The sequence below is a fragment of the Arvicanthis niloticus genome, chromosome 17 (genome assembly GCF_011762505.2).
Source record: "Arvicanthis niloticus isolate mArvNil1 chromosome 17, mArvNil1.pat.X, whole genome shotgun sequence".
NCBI lineage: Eukaryota > Metazoa > Chordata > Mammalia > Rodentia > Muridae > Arvicanthis > Arvicanthis niloticus.
This window is the reverse complement of record NC_047674.1, coordinates 45,062,994-45,083,609: the sequence shown is the minus strand read 5'-3', so window position 1 is coordinate 45,083,609 and position 20,616 is coordinate 45,062,994. Positions and strand designations below refer to the sequence as shown.

The window sequence follows — 20,616 nt, the reverse complement described above, 5'->3', positions numbered from 1 at the left end:
GAAGGCTTAGAAATGCCCAGCCATTGATATTTGATATCCTAGTCAAGGCATATGAAAATTAGCTGGCGCGTGTATGTCTCTCATTCTCCAATCCAGAGATCTCTTGGGTGGGTGCAGCAAGTGTGTGACTGGCCAGGAGTCAAAGTGGTTTAACTAATTCACCAGTACAACCACCCACGGTGATCTGGGTCTACCTGCATCAGTCGTGAACTAAGAGCATGCTCCACAGGCTTACCTATATACAGACCAGTCTGATGGAGACAGCTTTTCGACTGCAGTACCTGTCCCCCCTCCCATCAACCAGATGACCCTAGTTTATGTCAAGATGACAAAGAATTAACCAACACAGAAGGTGTTCTCCATCACCTGCAAGCCTACATGGATCTCAGCAGCCTGACATCTGAGGACTCTACAGTCTATATTACTGTACAAGACAGAGTCGTGCAAGGCCCTGTGGCCTTTTATATAAAGGAAAGGTGGGAGCTGCATCATTTCTATAGCAAAGTTGACTGGCTTTCAGCACATGAGAATTCTGACTGGGTCCAAGGCAGCAAGCAGACTCTTGGCTGAAACAACCAAAGGTCAAGACCAGCTGTGGACAGAAGAATTACTAGATGTAAGTTCTGGTCATTTTTATCCTGCTATTCTAAGCTGGATACTCCAGTGTGTATATTTCCATGGTTCACAGCCTATACCAGAAGCCATATTTGAAGCAGAATCTTCAAGATCCTCCACATGGGCAGCTGGATTTTCAGGAAATATTGAGGGATACCAGCTACAATGCCCAAGAGAGGATGCTGGACTTCATTTAAAAAAAAAAAAAAACTCGGAATTCTGACCTCCCTGGAAGGTCCTAGCTACTTCTCAAAGTTCGAGACACAGGAGAAGGTAGCCAACACATTCAAAAGCTACCTTTTCAGGCACAAAAGGAAACCTCATAAGCGTGACTTTAATTTAAGATACTGGGCTAGCTTTTCAAAGATAGACTAAAATGTCTCCTGAGATATGCAAAAGGCTTGTCTCCAGGCTATCACAAATAGTCTGTCTGCCAGTGTTCCTGCCAAGAATTAGATGATACAGGAACAGGCCTGGTCCTTTGGGTTCTTTTTCAAGACAGCAGGTATCAATAGCTCTATGAGCAGGAAACCAACTTGGCTCCTCCCACAAGGAAAAACAACCTTGTCAGCCTCCAAAAGCAATCGACTCCCATCTGTAAAACAGCTTGTGAAAGGAATTATGATCTTCACTGAGTTTGACCCAAGCCATTCCTTAAGGATGGGTAAGTTGAGTTGGGTAAAGTGTTATGTGCCTACAGTGTGCCTTTCTGAATGACGTTCCTCACTCAGGTGAGTGTGGGTACCAGGAAGCTCAGGGTTGAGTTAGCTGATGAATATCAAGCTTTCCGTTACGAACTGGCTATAGGTATGAATGTGATTAAGTGTGTCACCAGACATTATTGTCTTCTGTCAATTTGCTTTCGGGTTCAGCTGTCTGTTAAAACATACCTGTTTACGGGTATGTTAAGGGCAAGTTAGACTGTTCTCAGTATGAACGGCAATTTGTGTCCCCTTCTTCTCTAGCAGAAAACCTCTCCTGAGTGGCCCCTTTGAAAGAACTTTTCATCTCTCCCAGCCTTCTCCTTCTTCACCAAACTAACACTTGGGCAACGTGGACATGGTGATACACTCCTGTAATCCCAGCACACCAGAGATGAGGGAAGGATCGCCGTGAGTTCAAGCCCAGCCTGGGCTACACAGTGACACCACATCTCAAAAGCAAACAAAACCCCTATGGAATTTCCTCTAAGACACCAAAATCACATCTTAAAAAAAAAATCTTAAAAGCTAGTTCATCAGATGGACCTCACCATCCAGTGCTATGCTGGTTGATCTTGGCTGTCGAATTGGTTTGATTGAAATGCCTAGAAAATTGATAAGTAATTGTTTTACTTGTGTCTAGTAGGATATGTGGCTCAGTGGTCTAAATGAGGAAGACCTGCCTGAATTGGGGCAACATTTTCGAAAGGCTGGGGACTCCAGGAAAAGAGAAGAGGAGGAGGTGGAGGAGGAGGAAGAGGAAGAAGAGGAGGAGGAAGAGGAAGAAGAGGAAGAGGAGGAGGAAGGGGGAATGCTCACACAGGTACACCTGTGCTCAGCTCTTTCTGAGCGGTCGGTAGTTTTCAGTGCTGCCATCCCCCACCCAGAGCTTTCCAGTAGTGACTCTTGGGAGCTCCCAGGCAGTCCCCATCAGATTAGAGTTACATAAATCTCCCTTTCATTCTGAGGTGTTCAGCTCTGTGAGCTGAACAGCCTCCCCAGACTGTGTATAACCACTGTGAGACTATCCAACCTCAGATGGAGCAGACGATCCGATGAATCCCTGTAGTGGGATCTCCCCCTCCCCCACCCCTAAACATTTGCAATAAAGCTCAGTGATAGGTGGAGTGGAGTGAGGAGTTGGGAGGAGAGAAGGAGAGGAAGGGGAGAAAAGGAGAGAGGGAGCATCGATGGAGAACCACGGATGGGTCAGATGGGTCAAAAACTGTCCTGGGTAGCAACTTCTATCAAAAGGTTAGCTATTGGCTAACAACTCTAATTGTGTGGGCATCTTGCTAATCAATATATTTCCGAATATATAAATCCTTTAGATAATCATTAAGCTTTAAGAGTCTTCTTTCTACCAGGTACCTCCAGGATGGCGGGTATTATCAGGGGCTCAGCCAAGCTTTGCAGTGGCAGCATGGTGAACTGACAGAGCCACCCACCACATGTCTTGTGGGTCTAGTTGTGGCGCATGTGGCCTCTGGCCACTTCTGGCTGTGGTGTGCTTGGTTTCTGGCTGCTTCTAGTGCAGAACATGGTGGCCGGAGCTAAGCAGATCCGCTCCACCAATTAGCTAGCCGGCGGGCGCTGTGGTTTACTAAATATCACCCAACACAATCCCAGTCTACATAAGAAGCCACATAAGAAGTCACATACACATCTATTTATTGTACTGGGTCTTGAACCAAGGACCTTGTACATGCCAGTAAGTACTGTTCCCACTGAACTACACCCCAACCCTGTTTGATTTTGTGCTTTGTTTTGAGTCAGGATCTCACATTGTACCTCAGGCTTCGGTGGAATTCCCTCTGCACACCAGGCTGGTCTCAAATGTATAGTGAACCTTCTGTCTCTGCCTTCCAAGTGCCTGGATTACCAGCACCAGCGTGCTGTCAGTTGGGCTGGTTTTCTTTTGCAGTAAAAACCCATCCCAGTCTCAGCTTCCTGTCACTTAGTTGAGAGATTCACTTTAAATTTCAACCTTTTTTTAAATACAAAAGGCCTCCCATTCCTACCTGCCCCCCAAGGAGAAAAGAAAACAAGAAAACATACTTTAAAATTAGCAAGAAGGCTCAGTGCATAAAAGCATTTGCTGTGCAGGCCTGACACCTGAGCTACATCGCCCGAACTCCCCCACTGTAGAAAGAGAAAGCCAACTTCTAAAAGTAATCCTGGAATCTTCACACAGGCATTATGCTACACACACACACACACACACACACACACACACACACACACACACACACTAACTAAAATTTAAATCAAAAATACAATTTAAAAATAGGTGCTGGGATATTTAGATAGTGCAGGGCTCCAGCATTACCAGCCACTACAAAGTGTCTACCGACTGTCTGGTGCTAACACAGAAAGCCCCAGAGGACCACTGGACCACCACTACAGTACCCTTCCATCCCTACAAAAAGCCATTTTCTGCTCTGGCTTTCCTAATGAGAATCTGCTTCCACAATTACATGATGTGTGTCTAGGGCTTCTCAGTCTCTAAGAGCTAGAGTCCAGGTAAGATGAGACTAAGACTCAGAGATTGTTTTAGTAAGGGTTACTGTTGTTGTGATGAAACACCATGATCAAAAGCAAATTAGGAAGTAAAGGGTTTATTTGGCTTATACTTCTACATTGCTGTTTATCATTGAAGGAAGACAAGATAGGAACTTAAACAGGGCAGGAATCTGGAGGAAGAAGCTGATACAGGGGCCATAGATGGGTGATACTTACTGACTTGCTCATCATGGCTTGCTTTCTTATATAACCCAGGACCACCAGTCTAGGGGTGGCATCATCAAAAAATGACCTACCGGCTTGTCTACAGCCTTATCTTATGGAAGCATTTTGTTAATTGAGGTTATCTCCTTTCAGATGACTTTGTCATGTGTCATGTTGACATAAAACTAGCCAGCACAGAGGTACATTTATGTACCTAAGTGTCCCATCTCACCAAATTTACCTTTCTTCTGTGTCTCCAGTGTTCTTGTAAAACTTGGGGGTTGGGCTCTTCTTTAAGATAGATAGGTTCTTTGGTACTCACCCATCTGTGAGTGAAAGAACCAAATCACACAGGATATCAGCTTAAATGGCTGTACCTCAGCATCTTGGATATTGTAGTATAATATAGTGTAATAGATATCATAAATTGTCAAAGGGCAAAATTCCAACAAACTGAGTTTAAAAATCCTTTATAAAAGATAGAGATAGAGATAGAGATAGAGATAGAGAGAGAGAGAGAGAGAGAGAGAGAGAGAGAGAGGTGGAGGGGTGTTTGCTCATGAGTGCAGGTACTGGTGGAGGCCAGAAGAGGGTGTCAGATTCCCTGGAGCTACAGTTAAGTAGTTATGTAGTTAGGCAGTGTCTTAGTTAGGGTTTTACTGATGTGAACAGACACCATAACCAAGGCAACTCTTATAAGGACAACATTTAATTGGGGCTGGCTTACAGCTTCAGAGGTTCAGTCCATTAGAGTCAAGATAAGAGCATGTCAGCATCCAGGCAGGCATGGTACAAGAGGAGCTGAGAGTTCTATGTGTTCATCTGAAGGCTGCTAGTGGAAGACTCCATTCCAGGCAGCTGGGATGAGGGTCTTAAAGCCCACACACACAGCGCCATGTCTACTCCCAAAAGGCCACACCTACTTGAACAGGGCCACACCTAATAGTGCTAATCCCTGGGCCTAGAATATACAAACCACCACAGGCAGTTATAAGCCATTGGATGTGGGCACTGGGAACTGAGGCTTGAGTCCTCTGAACACTGTTAGCCATGGAATCATCTCTCTGGCCGCCGTGCTTAAGGATCTTAAGTGGGCTTTACTGTCAGTCCTAGAATGTGGCAATACTTCCTTCTGTAAAACAGAATGAGCCTCTCCCATGAGCCAAGCTGAAGAGCCTGGACTCACACTCAGAAAAGGGCTTGGAGACATGGGACTCCAGCTTAGGAACTTCATTTTTGTTTTGTCTTGGTTCTGCTTCTCTGGCCTTGCTAGGCTGAGGATAGCACCCAGGGCCTTGCAATGCTAGGCTGGCAGTCCACCACCGAGCAAATCTCCCTTTCCACTTGCTACAGGGTGGTTTACCCCATCCAGGTCATAGCTGGAGCTCAATCCAAACCACTGGTCTCTTATCCACTTTACTTAACAGAATTTAAGAGTGCATTCCACATATACCGACCGATTGAGTCTTCTGTGAGTCAGGAGTTATGACAGGCTCAAGAGACAGCAAGACAGTCATTATAGGTGCTAAATTGCCTCTGGGTGGCTGTGTCAGTTTGGAGGGAGGACACAGAGTACTTAACTTTCTTTTCTAGGCAGCTGTTAGTGTCTGCTATGGAGGCGGGTTCCTTCCATCACAGGGCTGTCCGTGTATTCTGGCACCCAGGCCCTTTATGACTTAGTTGAGTCATTACATACGGTATATAAATATATCCTAAAACTATCGGCATAGAAAAGTTGTTAGTCACTGCCATAACCTGGAGCTAACTGCAGTCTTGCGGTCTCCAAAGTGACTCTACCAATGTTTGGACTCTCTTCTCTTTCACTATGACACATACCACTGCCATGCTACAGAGATCATGCTGGCTTCTGCTCTACCTTCTTGGAGATCTTCTTGATCATCCTTAATCAATACCGACTCCTAATGTCATTCGTAACGTTGACAAATGAACTCATTGCTTCTTTAGTGACTTCCTTTTTAGAAGGGCCAGAGAGATGGCTCAGCGCTTAAGAGTTTGGACATCAGTTGGGTTTCCAGCATCCACATCAGGCAGCTGACAACCTGTCCTTAGCATCAGCCCCCAGGGGAATCTGACACCTCTGACCTTTGAACACATATATTCATGTGAATATGCCCATATACAGACACATTCGAACACATCTTAAGATTAAAAATACATCTTTAAAACGTTTGAAAATTACATTTATTTTACTTACTGTAAGCGTATCACATGTGCACATGTATGTGCCAAAAGCACATGTGTGGGGGTCAAAAGACAACTCAGAGAAGTCAGATCTCTTCTTCCTGCCATGTGGGTCGCAGGGAATCTAACTCAGGCTGCCAGTCAGGTGGCAGAATCAATTACTGGCTGAGCCATCTTGACGGTTCAAATTAGTTGCTTCTACTCCTGTAGTAGTTACTCAAGTTGCCATCTTCGACAGCAAGAAGTCTCTCCAAGAACCCCAAAGTCTACACTGGGAGCCATATGCAGGGGAGGAGGCAGTGGGTATTTCTGGCCGAGTGTCTCCATCAATCCCAGTTGATGTTCTACCTCTGAGCAAATCCCTCTCCTGCTAACAAGATTTTTCGACTTGTGAACAGAGAAAGAAAAAACACGGGTGGGCTCCATACATGGCTTTGGAGAAAGGGGAGTGTGGTAAGGTGGGGAGGGCAGGACAGTGGAGAGGAGGGGAGGAAAGGAGAGGAAACTAGACAGGTGAGAACTGCTTTTCGCATTTACATTCACAGCTTTGCACACAAAAGCTGGTCCACAGTTCCCCGATATACTCACAGCGGCAACCTGTCCCTTCTCCAAAAAGCTGGATCCACTACTGCGCATGTCCCCCTTACTTCTACAGCTTCTAAATGGGAGAAACTCGAACACTTGAAACTTAGTTTCTTAAGATCCGCACTACATGCCATACGGACCAAATGAACCTCACCCAACTTCCTTGCTGGTCGCTGAACTTGAACTTCCGGTTCATGGTTCAAGCTGACACTACCCACCTTTATATCCCTCCTGCTTTTCAGCCCACCCCACCCCACCCCCAACTTCTGCGAGGCTCCCACAGTGGCAACATCCTTGGCCAGCAGCCACACCTTCTGACTCAGGGACACACTGCACCTCAACCACAGGAGAAGCCCTTGAATCCTGGAGTATCCCCCACAGCTGCCCTCAAGAACCCTTGTAATCTCCACGCCCCCACCTCCACGTCATCCTTCCCTCTAAACCTCCTTTGGTTACTTTTTGCCGTAAAACTTATTTTATTTGAGTATTTGATTTTGTTTGTTTGTTCAGACAAATTCTCATGTAGACCTACCTGGCCCCGGGATTCACTGTTTTAGCAGCGTGACCTTGAACTCTTGGGATTGAGGTAACTTCAATCAGGATTTTTAGTTTAGGAAAGTATCAAGGAGCTCCAGGAACAGTAGATTGCTTTTCATGCAGGCTCACAAATGGTTACAAATAGTAACCCCAGAGGTTCTTTTCTCACTCTCTCACTCAGGAGGGACCTAAAGGCCTTCATTGTTGGCATTTAGTCTAGGCTCCGCCCCAGAGTTACCTGGCAACAGCCAGGTGTGCCTGACTCACTATAAAAGGGGCTCCTCGCCCCCTCCTCTCTTGCTCTCTTGTTCTTGTTCTCTCTTGCTCCTGCCCCCTTATCCCCTTCCCACTCTTCTTCCTCCTCTCTCTCCAAGTGCTCATGCCCCGCCCACTTTCTTTGCTTTCTTTCCCTGCTACCCTCTTAACTCCACTCTCCATGTCCTGAATAAACGCTATTCTATATTTGTGTGGCTGGTCCCTCAGGGGAAGGAATGCCTCAGTATGGGCCAGCAGAGGCACCCTCTGCCCCCACACCTTACCCGGCCTCCGCCAAACATATTCCTTCTTCCTATCTTTTTATAAAACACAACATTTACCCCCAGGGATGAAAGATTCCGGTCTCCTGGGAGTGACTCCATAAATCAGCTTTAAATCTTAGATATCTGGGCCACTGGCCTTGTCCTTGGAAAACGAGTTTATTGCTTCAGTCCAAGTGTCCTGGTAACACAGGGAAGTTGATCTGAAGGGACAACACTTGGATGAAGGGTATCATATGGCAGGAGGCACTTGAGCTGGTTTGGGAAAGTAACTCTCAGCAGGGGAAGTTAAAGAGAAAAAAAAATAATGGGGCGGAGGGGAGGGGGAGGGAGGAAAGAGAAGATAAGAAGGAGAGAGTTGAGGAGGAGAAAGTTAAAGTTTACAAAAACAAAATTCCCCCAAATCTATAAACTCTGTATTCTCACTTCCTCCAAGTAAGGTTTTCTTTCTTTTCCTTTTTAAAACACCACCTGCTGTTGTTAGTTTTGCTTTTGAGACAATGCCTCACTCTGTAGCCCTGACTGATCTTGATGTCTGGGTAGACCAAGCTGGCCTTGAATTCACAGGAGTATGCCTGCCTCTGTCTCCTGAGTGCTAGTCTTAAGGGGGTGTACCATCAAGGCTGGCCCTTTCAGGGCTTGGGTGTTGTTTTTGTATTTAAATTTTTATTTTTTATGCGTGAGTGCATGCAGGAGAGGGTGTTAGATCCCCTGAAGTTGGACTTTCGGTGTTTGTAATTCACCCAGGGTAGGCAACCAAACATGGGTCCTTTGCAAGAACAGGTCCTCTTAATCAGTGTGCCATCTCTCTAGCTTCTGAAGTAAAGATTGCTGCAAGAGTTTACAGCTGTTCTAGCCTTTTGTATGAACAATGGCTGCTACGAGACTTTGAAATAATTGCTAGATCCAAAATCCCTGTCTCACATGGCTTCCTTTTCTCCTTTAGACTGCCAGCTCCGTGTGAGTGACAGGCTACGACAATTCATTTTCTGCATTTCCATAATTTTCCATATTAACGTTACAATGTAAGATTATTTCTGGCTCTTTGAAAGAAATAAATCATAGGCCTTTTTTTTTTTTTAAATTTTAGAGAACTTCATAGAATGTGTTTTGATCATATTTGCCCAACTCTGTAACTCTTCCTTAATCCACCCCACCTCTTTTTTTTTTTTTGAAAAAGTATTTCTCTGTATCTATAATTATCTCAAGGCTAAAAGATACACCACCCCAAATTATATTTTTTTCATGGAAACAATGAAATTTAATGCTAATTTATTTTTTAAAGAGATTTTTCTACTTTGTAATGAATCTACCTGTCTACACATTTCTAAGATGTTCATTAGGGATGAAATATATTATCTAAATAAAAATATTGCCATCTTTTACCTTGGATCACTCGGCCTCAAACAGGGCAATTCCATCAAATCTCTCCCCTCAGGGCTTAGGAAACCAATAATAGTGTGTGAGAGCCAGAAGGGATGGAGAAACCATGGCTAAGTCATCATGGGCAAAGCTCATCTGAGCTCACAAGAGACTGAGGCAGTGAGCACAGGGCCTGCATAGGTCTGCACCAGGTCCTCTGAGCATCTTTTGACCTTCAGTTTAGTGGTTTGGGGGGATTCCCATGCGCGCAAAGAAGTGGGTCTCTGATTCTTGTGCCTTCTCTTGGGCTCTTTTTTTTCTGTTTGTCTTGTCCAATTCTGATATGTTAGATTTTATTATTTTATTATGGAGAAGTAGGGAGGAATTGGGAGTGTAGAAAGAGCTAAGGCGAGAGAAGCAAGGAGAGGAAGAAGGAAAGGAAGAGGAGGAGCTAGAGAGGGCGGAGATGTAGCCGCTGCGAAGGTCGAGGACGGTCCTGATTAACGATTTATAGTTTAAGGTTAGATATTGGGAAACAGCTCTAATTGTGTGGGCATCTTGTTAGTTGAGCGTTTCTAAATATAGAAAGCCTTTGGATAATAACTAAGCTTTAGAGTCTCATTTCTACTGGATACTATGTGGATGGTGGGTATTGTCTGGGGCTCAAGCTTTGTGGAGAGAGTGTGGGAGATTGGCAGAGCCATCTCCCACGCTCCCATCTCGTGGGTGCCAGGGGCCGGTGCTTCTGGCTGGCACCACCGCTGCTCGTGGCCTCAGGCCTTGCCTAGTCAGGAACATGGCAGCCCCTTAAGAAAAGCCAGACTGGGGCACACCGTTTTAAAATATTACTGCAACATGGGAGGAGTAGGGGGAAGTGAAACTGTAACCAGGATATATTAGGTGAGAAAAAATTTTTTTTCAATAAAAGGGGGAAAAAAAACAGTCTTGTCCTTTCTCACCAAGGGTTGCGGGCTTCATCTGAAATTATTTCAGTAAGAACTTGGTGGTGGCAGGAATTGCTCTCCTTCTCTTGGCAAATCGATGACCCTTCAAGAACTTTGCCCAGGACAAGTACTTCAAGTTTGTAGAATTCACTTTCTTCTCCTTCTCACAAACTGGAATAGCATGGACCCACCCACCATCTTCTGGCATCTCTCTAGAGCCCCACAGACTCTGAAAAATGACCCACAGCCTTCGTATGTAGAAATTCTATTGATACCCAGTCAGACTTTGTCCAAGACAAAGGAGACAAAAGGCCATTCAAAGCTAGGCTCTCTCTTGTGGTACCTCCCTCACTTTGCTCCCATGTCTTCCTCCTGGACGTTCAGATAACGAGCGTTCAGCTTCGTAGAAATGGGAGTGAGGAAGCCAAATTGGAAGTAGAAGCCACGTCCTGGTATAAACCCAAACTCTGTCTTTCTCTGGTGTGACCTCAGGCTGACATATCCAACTCAGCAACCTCCAGTTTGTTGATCTGTCATTTCACTATTTGCTAAGAGTAACAAGTATTACTCATGTGTTGATATCTATTGTAACCTCCAGTGTGATAATAACTGCTGGCAAGATCTTTGACTATACTGAGAGTTGGAATAAGGTTTCGAAGGCTCTGGACCCTCATGCTATGGTTGTGTCTTTATAGCAGGCCTGGTTCTCTCGAATCCTAGCACATAAGCAAGAAGTAACATAAGCATGTCAGATGGCTCCACCAACCCAAGAGAAGAGGCTTCAGATAAAACTTACCCCGCCGTTCCCTTGGTCTTGAACTACCATTCTTTAGATCTGCAAGGAACACATTTCTATTTGAGCCATTGGTAGCTTACACAGTGGCCTGCAAAGACCAAAATTCCTCTCTTCTATCTGCATTCTCCTTGTCCCAATGGGGCAGTTTTCAAAAGTTAGCAAATTAATGGTCTTCCTTTCCACTCTCCCATAACTCACTACCACCTCCAGCACAGCCTTGAATTCCTGACCTTTTTGCACCTCCTCGGCTTAATTGTGTGTTATGGACATGCACCACCATTCACAGCTTCTCTCATCTCTCTGTTCTCTGTCTTCCCCACTGTGTAGACTATCACCTGTGTTTGCTCTCAGACCCTTTTTATCTTCTGGAGACCAAAAGACCTGCTTCTTCTCCACCACCACCCCCCCAGGAATATTTGATGTTCACCTTCAGAAAATATGAACCTTGTTCATTCTTCCCTGTTCTAAACTTTAACAAAAAAGAGTTGGATACTTTAAAACTTCTTAGTGCTTCAAATGGCTGGCGTAGTTTCTGCTGTGAGCAATGTCTCCTTCCTGCATCCAAATTAGGCTCAGAGTCACAGCATCTTCCTCTTGATGCCTTAGGAGCTGCCACTGATGGGCAGACAAATTGGCCGGTTCCCAGGCACAGCATATGGGGCTTCCTGCCCCTGCAGACAAATTTTTCCCTGAATGCCCCTAGCAGTTGTTTTTCTCAATTGAACTTCACACTTCAGGACCTCCTATCTATTAAGGCAAAGTGTTCAGTACCTTCAGTTATTTTCTAGAGACTCTATGAATGTTTGAGATCTGGAAATTTTAGATGGGGAAATAACTTTGCTATATAGGTGGTTGGTCTGGTGCTGCTTGTATTTAAATGCTAAATACTGACTCCCAAGATCTGGTTACCCCTGACGAACAGATCCTCATGTAAACCTTGTTCCCCAATTTAACTGGTCAATAAAAGGCTAGAGCCTGTGATTGGGCAGTGGAGGGAGAAAGGTGGGACTTGAAGATTGACTGAGGGGGTCTCAAGAGAGACTAAAAGAGAGGAAGAGAGCAAGGGAGGATGAAGATGCTATGAGAGGAGACAGACCATGAGCACATGGCCAGGACAAATAGTAAATGACAAGGGATGTTATGTCTAGGAAGTAAGTTAGAATTGCTTCAAACTAACCCAATCTAGGCTTAAGGCTTGCAAATAAAATAACCTGCATTGTGTGTCTTTTCTATGAGCTAGCAAGAATTTATAATTCCTATTACATGTCAAATCAAACTTCAGGGGCTTGAGAGATAGTTCAGTTGGTGAATTGTTGACCACACAAGCACGAGGACCTGCCTGAGTTCAATCTCCAGAAACTCAAGGTAGGAACCTGGAGTCAGGACTATGGAAGAACACTACTACCTCCTTGCTTTTTGTCTGGTTCACTCACTCTCTGGCTCATGTTTAACTAGCTTTCTTATATAGCCCAGGACCATCTGCCTAGGAATGGTGCCACCCATAGTGGTCTAGGCCCTTCTCTATCAATGGAAAATCAAGAAAATAGCCTCCTAGACATGCTCACAGTCAATCTGATAGGGGTAATGCCTCAGTCAAGGCTTTCTGCTCAGATGAGTGTAAACGTAGCTAGGACAAGCAGTATCTATGGACCAAAGTTTCAAACACTTGAGCCTGTGGTAAGCATTTCATATTCAGAGGTATCTTAGCTTAGGTTTCATTGTTATGAGGGAACACCATGACCATTTTAACTCTTATAAAAGAAAACATTTAATTGGGGCTGGTTTACAGTTTCAGAAGATTAGTCAAGTATCATCATGGTAGCATGCAGACAGACATGGTGCTGGAGAAGGAGCTGAGATTCCTGTATCTTGATCCACAAGCAACATAAGGAGACTGTCTATCACAATGGGCATAGCTTGAACATATATAACCTTAAAGTCCGCCTCTACAGTGACACACTTCCTCCAACAAGGTCACACTTCCTCCAACAAGGTCACACTTCCTCCAACAAGGCCACACCTCCTAATAGTGCCACTCCCTGTGGTCCAAGCATTCGAACACAGGAATCTATGGGGCCACTCCTATTTAAACCACCACAGGAGGCAATGAGAAATTAATTACATGTAGACAGCAGGAGACAAATTGAAAGGTAAATGGTGCACCTGGTAAAGAATACAGTGTTCAGGAGGACCAACTAGCAGCACCTGGAGGCCATCACTGAACATGGACATAGCCTCTCTTCTCTCTACCACCTACTGGCACACAAGCAGCCAAGCCTGCAATGCCTCTCAGGGCAGGACCCCTCTTTTATTGTTACATTTTGTTTACTCAGTCTCCCTATCTATGAATGTGTACACACATGGAGGTCAGAGGCAAACTTGCAGAACCCATTGCTCTACCAAGCCTGGTAGAGACCAAAGTCAGGTCATCAGGCCCAGTGGCAGGTACCTTCATCCACTGCCAGCCCTAAAATTTCCTTTGGAACAATTTGAAGCATGAACTTATTTTGTTTTATAATCAAATATTTGAGGTAATTAAAACACGAGTTTATATTTTTCTTATTGGAAAAAGGAATATTTAAACTCTGTCCCTTAAATAGAAAACAGGGCTTTGGGGAGTAAGTGATTAGCAAGTTATATTTGCTCGAGCTTTGCTGATATTTCCCCTGTGCTGCCTGGTAACCACCTCATCTACCTGCTAAGCACTAAGCTTTGGTTATGAAGGCTTTTATAACCACATGGCTCACCACTGTCCCTGCAGCCGGGTGACTCTCTTACAGGATACTTTGGCAGGCTAGACATTGAGTATTACTTGTGAAGTTCAATCTAAGCATGTGGAGGCGTGAAGGACTCAACTTGAAGAAAACACCTCACAACTCCAACATCACTGTGGGCCATATACAAGTTTGTGTCAGGAAATATACTCCCATACTCAACCCAAGGTGGAACACTTTGTCCAGTGGAGAGTAGAACTGTAACTATCTTCAAAATGTGCCTCCTGTATATTTTCCCAAGACTCCGTGTTATTGGTTTTGCTGGTTTTGTTGGATTCCTTTCTGCTAGAGGTTCAAAAATAAAGAAGCTGGTGTATCCTCTTTTTTTTTTTTTTTTAAGATTTATTTATTTCATTTATGTGAGTATACTGTAGCTATCTTCAGACACACCAGAAGAGGGCATTAGATCCCATTACAGATGGTTGTGAGCCATCATGTGGTTGCTGGGAATTGAACTCAGGACCTCTAGAAGAGCAGTCAGTCCTCTTAGCCTCTGAGCCATCTCTCCAGCCTGTATCCTCCTTTTTTTTCATGGGATTAGGTGCCTCTGTCTATTACCCACAACAAGTCATCACCGTTGCCCAGATCACTGGGGAGAAGGTATATGACTGGGGATTACGAGGGTACATAGCTGTAGAAGATTTGTGAACGCAAAATTTTCAGAAGCCAGGAAATGTGAAGAATTCACTTGGAAATAAATAGAAAACTCCATGCTCTGCCATTTTAATCAGTTATAGGTAAACATTGGAAGCCCCAGACAGTAAATCAGTACTTCTACAGACAAATGGCAGAATCAGTATTGTGTATAGTAAAATGGCTTTCCTCAGGAAAAACTACACGAAGCCCTTTTGCTGTTTGGGGTAATACCATATTACAGGCTAACTAATCTGCAATCTTTCACATGGAAATAATGGTACAAGCCTTAGAATTCCTCATTCTTATATCACTATTTATGTACATAATTAAAGTCCAGATTCCCCCCACCCCAAAACCCTAATTATTGTATGCATTCTTCACGTAGATCAATGGTAGAACATTTGCTTAGCACCTGAACAGCCCTGTATCAATCCATGGCAAGAGACAGATGGACAGACAGACAGACAGGACCAAGGACCTTCCAATCACCTCAAGGGAATTCCATTTTATTTACTTCAATATCTGAGGGTTTCTTTGAAAGAAACAGACCAGTGAAGGAAAAAAGCAAATATTCTAGCTTCGTATTTAAATGTAAAATCACACCAGTGGCGGTAATTCTTCTCAGGAAAAGGCATTTAACCACCTATTTAACGTTTTGATACTCAACTCGGGGTGAACAGAAACAGTGAACATTTTCACATCATACAGACAGAGCTGGTCCCAGAGAGTTTTTATCAGCCAGGTTCTATAGCACCAACACCAGACAATGACTCCAGCTAACTTAGTCATGAAGGGATTTTTATCTTTAAAGTGTTTGGCAAACCGTAAAATGTTCCGAGGGTCTGAGAGCTGGGCTTAGCTTCCATACTGTAGAGCTGACAGTTCTGAGGAAGTTTAAGCTCTGTCCTTACAAGTAGAAGTACCTAGGGGGGAAAAATGTTCTGGCTATCAAGGGGATAGTTTAGTGCCCCTGGTGTGCCCTTAAGGGATAAAACACAGTTGCCTGTAAAACAGGACACTGTGGCCATAGAGGTTATAAAGGTTAAATAAAGTTTATGTGATCTTTCAAATCTAATTTGTAACCAAACTTACACATTTAATTCAAGTACAAACACATCTCCCATCTCATAAATCTTAAAGTTGAAACCACAGGACATTTTAAATAACGCATATATACTATATCTTGTATAACAAACGCAAGGTAACACTCTCAGTGTTACTTAGGCACCTAATTTATTTGTGCATATCCAAGGTTCAAAGAGTTGACCTCCCCCACAAAATCATCCATCACTGAAGCTGCCTGTGAGGAATTCTAAAGGGATTAAAATGGGTTATTGGCAGTGCTTAAGGCACAAAGGCAAGGAGCCAGTCCTGGCGTTCTGACCGAGAACTTTGGAGCACAAAGAAGCATGTCCATTCATCCTTAGACAGAGTAGAAATCACCTCTGTGCCCCCTGCAAATGACTGTTGTGGGCACCGGGATGCTTTCATTCTGCCTGGCGTCAGAGTGTGAGAGGCAGGCTGGGAAATACAGAGCCTTTGTGACAAGTAGACTCCATGAGCTTTTAGCACAAAGGCAGAGAAATAACTGAATCTCTAAGCAGTGCTTTCTTTACAAAGAGGCGAGAAAGCACCAGGCTAACAGTCTTTGAAAAAGCTGCCTGATATCTCATCCCATGCCAGCATGCTTTATAGGGACGGATAACGGGGACAGATGAGGGGAGTTAAAAGTTGTCGTCAATCACCCTGCTCTTCTGGCCACATGGTCGGTCACATTTCTGTGACTTGTGGAGTCTCTTTTTCTTTTGCCTTTCTTTATACTCTTCTTACCTCCTGTAGGTGTCTGGATTTTTTTTTTTTTTTAAATTTTTAAACTATTTAAAAAGTTTGTTTTGTGTGTATGAGTGTTTGCCTGCATGTGTACTTCGTGTGTGTGTGGCTGCTGGCAGAGGCCAGGCAAGGGTGACTCCTGAGGTGGAATTACAAGTGTGAGTCACCAGGTGGGTGCCGGAAACAACCTGAGTTCTCTGCAAGAGTAATGAGTGTCCTCGATCATTCAGCTGTCTCTTCAGTCCTTCGAGCACGGTTTAAAAGTAAATCTAATTGGTGTCTGTTATCAACCTCCATTCATCTGTGCTGTAGGAGAGACCAGTAGCTCTGCAAAGCTAGTCACTAACAGTTTGTCCATGCTAAACTACCAGAGCACGCGCTCGCACAGTGCTTTCTTCGACATGGTATACACATGTGTCATTACAGTATAGAGTGTTAAAAGTGTCCCCGTTCTTCCTCCCTGTCCCCTGTCATTCTCAGTTAAGTCATGCCCTTTGGGACCAGTTTATTGGTGCATTGGTGAGAAATGTTGACATCACCTGGAAGTGTGGGCTGGCCGTTATTGCTACTTGTGAATGAGGAAGCTCCCCAGTAATGTTTCCCCATTGTCTAACTGCACCACTTCTAATGTAACGTGAGACAGTGGCAACAGTAAGATGCCTAACATTAGTGGAGCATGTGTAGGTGCCTGGAAATTGTAACCACTTAGATGCTTTATAGTCTTCTGTCTGCACAAGAATTCTGAGTATATGGGGGCACAACTCCACCTGAATTGTGGAAACACTAGCTCTCTGTCCCAGTTTGCTTTGATAAAATACCAGGACCAAAAAAAGCAACTTGGGGAAGGTGGACTTGGCTTACACATTTTGATCACAGTCCGTCCTGACAGGAAGTGGGAGAAGGGACTCAAAGTAGAAATGTAGAGGCAGGAACTGAAGCAGAAGTCACGGAGTAGTGCTGCTTACTGGCTAGCTCAGCTTCCTTCCTTACACAGCCCAAGTCCACCAACCTAGGGTTGGTGCCACCCACAGTGGGCTGGACCCTCCCACAGCAGTCACTAATCAAGAAAATGCCCCCACAGACTGGCCTAGGGTTCCTTCTTCCCTCTTCTGTGCCAAGTTGAGAAGAAGGAGAAGGAGGAGAAGGAGGAAGAGGAGGAGGAGGAGGAGGAGGAGGAAGAAGAAGAGGAGGAAGAGGAGGAAGAGGAAGAGGAGAAAGAGAAGAGGAAAGAGAAGAAAGGAGAAAGAAAAAAAGAAGAAAGGAAGGGAGGAAGAAAGGAAAACAAGAAAACTAACCTGCATACTTTCGTTTCAGCAGTGAGGAAAATGAAACTCTGAAGGGCTGTGTATCTTCTACAAGGATGAGCATGTATATGTGATGAGGCAGCCTGGGATTGCAGTCCAAAGTCACCTTGCACTTGTCCTCTGCCCTCTGCCTTTCTGTTTTCCTTAACGTTTTCCCTAATTTAACTATTTAATTTCTCTCTCTCTCTCTCTCTCTCTCTCTCTCTCTCTCTCTCTCCCCCATATATATGTGTGTGTGTGTGTGTATGTGTGAGATGTGGTGTGAGTGTGATGTGGTGTGTGGTGTGTGTGTGTGTGTGATCCCCCAGAATGCATAAGCCAAACATATCTTCCCTAAGTTGCTTTTTTGGTCATGGTGTTTTATCACAACATGCTAACATTGGGCATACCTAGGTGCCTCTAGTTGTAACTATGTAGCTGATTCAGTCCACCCGTTACTAACCTTGTCATACACACACACACACACACACACACACACACACACACACACACACACACATCTTGTCAGTTCTAAGGCCAAATACATTCTCAGACTCTTAGCATGACTCACTGCTGAGAGTCAGCCAAAGAATGATGGAATTATTGAACTAAGCATTATCTCAAAGTGTTCTGTGTTATCTCCTGTTCCACCCTCTATGTACAGATCTGATAGAGTGCTATATAGGGTAGCATTATCGGCCACCTCAAGACTGGCCAAAGCCTCACCCTCCACCTCTCTTCCTGCCTACTAGGAAGAAGACCAAATCCAGATTGCAAATTTTACCAACTCCAGGAAATATTGCTCATCAGCTCTAAGATGCTCTGTGGTGTGCCCTTAGACCTCAGCCTGGGTTTATACTTCTCCCTCTGAGCTAACACTGGGCATGCCCAGGTACCTGCTAGGTGCTACTATGTAGGTGCTTCAGGCCACCTGGTGCTAACTTTGTGCTAACCTTGTCATTTCCCCTTTTACTCTTTCTGGAGTGGTAGAGTCTGTGTCACTCTAGGTTCCTAAGAAGGACTGTCCTTTCTCTGAATCTAGTCTTTCTTCCAACTGATTCCAGCTGATAAGCACAGAACTGTTAAGCAGGACATAAGGAAAAGGCCACCAACTGAGCCTTACTTCAGAGTTCTAAACCACAAGAGTAAACACTTCTATAACTTTTATAAAATGACTTTCCTGTTGTTTTACATTGTATTTTGAAACAGAGTCATATGTATCCCATGCTGGCCACAAACTCACTATTTACCCAAGGATAAACTTGAAATTTTGATCCTCTTATCCCTACCTCCCATGTGCTGGGATTTAAGTATGTGTCACCACACTTAGCTTAAAGATAAGTTTCTTGCCAGGTGGTGGTGGTGGCACATGACTTTAATCCCAGCACTTGGGAAGCAGAGGCAGGCAGATTTCTGAGTTTGAGGCCATCCTAGTTTGTAGAGCAAATTCCAAGAGAGACAGGGCTACACAGAAAATCCCTGTATGAAAAAAAAAAGAGAGCGAGAGAGATAGGTTTCTTGAGACATTTAGCATTTCATATAATCACCTATTAATATTCAGTTCAATGATTAGTAAATTAATCAGATTGTGCAGCCATCAGCAGAAAGCTGCTCTGGGAGATACTCACACTTCTTCTGCTAGAGCTCTCATGTGCATGCTCTGTTCTCTCCCTGTCTTCCCATCCTTCAGCACTGGGGACACTAACTTGGTGCTGTCTTAGTAACTTGGCCAGCTAAGCACTTCATGTGAAGAGATTCATAGACCATGAGGTGTCATGTGTAATATGTCTGTCCCTGAGCATACTGGTTTTAAGATTCATCATCAACTGGTATCTCGATGTCATTTTGACTTGCAGTTTTCTGGTTGATGATTACCAACGTCGGATATTCATTCATACTCTTGGCTATGTGTATGTATTTTAAGATGTTGATTAATTAATTAATTAATTAATTTGGGGGCACTGTCTTAGTTAGGGTTTTACTGCTGTGAGCAGACACCATGACCAAGGCAACTCTTGTAAGGACAGCATTTAATTGGGGTTGGCTTACAGGTTCAGAGGTTCAGTCCATTATCATCAAGGTGGGAGCATGGCAGTATCCAGGCAGGCATGGTGCAGGAGGAGCTAGCTGAGAGTTCTACATCTTCATCTGAAGGCTGCTAGCAGAATACTGGCTTCCAGGCAGCTAGGATGAGGGTCTTAAAGCCCACACCCACAGTGACACACCTATTCCAATTGGGCCACACCTTCTAATAGTGCCACTCCCTGAGCTGAGCATATACAAACCATCACAGGTGGGAAGCCAGTTCTCTCCTTTCACTATGTGGATTCAAACTCGAGTCTTAAGGCTTGGTGGCAAGCACCTTTTACCAGCTATGCCATTTCTCCAGCAGGTTTCCAAATCTCTGACTTTACCCGTTTACTCAAACACAACTCAAAACTTCTAAAGAGACTCAGGCACCACCCAGAGAAGGCAGAACTCCCCACAAATCCTCAGACTTGCATTCCCTCAGTGCAAAGTAATCTTACCTTTTAAAAAGGTTTAAAGATTTCTCTGTTGAGAAACTGTGAGGTTGTTTAAAAAATTTCATTATTATAAGAACTATCACCATAATAAATAGCCTTAAAATGTATTGAAAGTACACTGCATTTACTGAATAAAATTCTTGCTAATAGAATTTTGGGGACCAAAGGCAAATTACTTTCTGTAATTTACATAGATAAGATTTTTTTCTTTTCTTTGGTTTTTTTGTTCTATGAGGCAGAAATACACAGGTGCTTTCTCAAAGCCTCACTGGTCTGGGGAAAGCAAACTTTGCAAAGCCAATACATGAAAACAATCATTTTTGTGTGACTTGAATATTTCCTTATCTTATTGTAAGTAAAGATGAACACATTTTTAATAGTTTAAGGGAGTACATTTGACGCTCCAGTCACTCTGGTAAAATTTCACATTTTGAATTTTGTGCTAATTACAAAAGACAAAGCACTTCCCGGTTGCTGTTTCAGGAGGCACCTGGGACGTCAAAGCCAAAGGAAGAAAGCAGAATAGCGGTTGTCAGACATGAAAGGAGGGGAATTATAGCTTG

General features: G+C 44.1%; 2 pseudogenes; one reads left to right on the top strand and one right to left on the bottom strand.

The window, feature by feature from the left end:
* Positions 1 to 1,328: 1,328 nt before the first annotated feature.
* Positions 1,329 to 14,492, top strand: LOC117722262 (MICOS complex subunit Mic26 pseudogene; annotated as a pseudogene).
* On the bottom strand, positions 13,210 to 13,304 carry LOC117722795 (small nucleolar RNA SNORA17; annotated as a pseudogene).
* Positions 14,493 to 20,616: the final 6,124 nt, after the last annotated feature.